Genomic DNA, 1,370 nt, shown 5'->3' with positions numbered 1-1,370 from the left:
GCTGTGGAGTAGCAATGTCAAAGGAGAGGCATTTTCCACGATGTTTGTGTTCCCCTATACAGTTAACATGTGCCATTTCCATGAATAGAGAAAAGAATAATGTGTTTAAGGCTCTATTTTCATTAGGTACATTACACTAATGAAATTCTGACAATTCTGTTTCAAAGGAAATGAATATAGAGATATAAATTTCAAATCACTTTGTACCTCCTGACTTAAGAATGAATGAAAACAGGTCTTGGTTGGGTTTCTACTATGATGTTTATAGAAGGAAACTCCAAAGGAAAGAAGAACTTACAAGTGCAGCTGAGATGCACAGGGCGCAAATAAACAAAACAAAGCAAGCAAGCAAACAAACAAACAATTGTCAGATATCCACCACTCAGTAAGAGAAAACTGGAGTGGCCCTTTTAGAAGATACCACCAAGGGCAGAGGGAAGCTCTTTAATTTCTGGATAATAGTTGCCTTATTAATAAGAGTTAGGGGCACATATCAGTCTGGATCTGCAGTCATGGTGTTGGACTGGCTGCCCAGCAGGTCAGCTGGTCTCCTGGTGGGCAACGGAGCTTCTGAAGGGTCAGCCCAGTCCTTCTTTAATTGCTACACAGTGGCCAGTGGTGCCTTCAACCTACAGGTAGTCACCCTAGGGAAAAAGGCCATGGACTTTGTGCATATGACTGAGAACAGTTCATGTTGGGTACAAAGCTTCTGCCTCAAGGCATATGCCAGACCTACAAAGCTTGAATCCACAGACAGTGACTGTTACCATGACTTCCCAATTCCCAGATGTCCTGGAACCCTGGCTGACCCTGACAACAGTGGGTCCTTGACTCTAGTACTGTAGGACTTCCTCTCTGAGAGCAAACCCATCTGTGCCACTGGCCATGGTATTGCTGGCCTGTGCTGTGCAGTGAAGACAGGTCTTAGGTTTTCCAGGGACTTCTGTGTACGAGCTCATCAGGGCACCTGACTTCACCTGCCTGCCACTGGACTTTGAAAATGTTGGGAAGGATCCTGGTGATGGTTTCAGTGCCAGTGAGCATGTGCATGTGGTATTGGGCTGCCAACCTGGTCACTGGCCATAGTGCCAATTCCACTACTCCTGCTATTTAGATTCTGTTCTTCCTCTGCAGCAGCTAGCAAGATGGTTGGATGCTTTCCTGGTGACCTAGAGACAATAGTCAAACTAATTGTAGCCTCTTCTGCTGGTCCTTACCAGCTTGACGGTGGCCTTCATGCCTCCATTTGGACCCTGTGAGCTGCTGGAGGCCTCAATTAAGACTTGTGGAGGGCACTTACAATGTATACTAGACACCCCTTGCTCCATTCCTAGTACACAGTGTGGAACCTCTCAGTTGGCCAGGCAATC

At 46.1% G+C, this 1,370-nt stretch overlaps 1 pseudogene; it reads left to right on the top strand.

Annotated features, from left to right (window-relative positions):
- The first annotated feature begins 512 nt into the window (after window positions 1-512).
- LOC110306082 lies at window positions 513-1,141 on the top strand (annotated as a pseudogene).
- The last annotated feature ends 229 nt before the right edge of the window (window positions 1,142-1,370 follow it).

This window comes from Mus caroli, chromosome 2 (genome assembly GCF_900094665.2).
Source record: "Mus caroli chromosome 2, CAROLI_EIJ_v1.1, whole genome shotgun sequence".
In the NCBI taxonomy this organism is placed as follows: Eukaryota; Metazoa; Chordata; class Mammalia; order Rodentia; family Muridae; genus Mus; species Mus caroli.
This window is presented reverse-complemented; position numbering and strand designations above follow the sequence as displayed.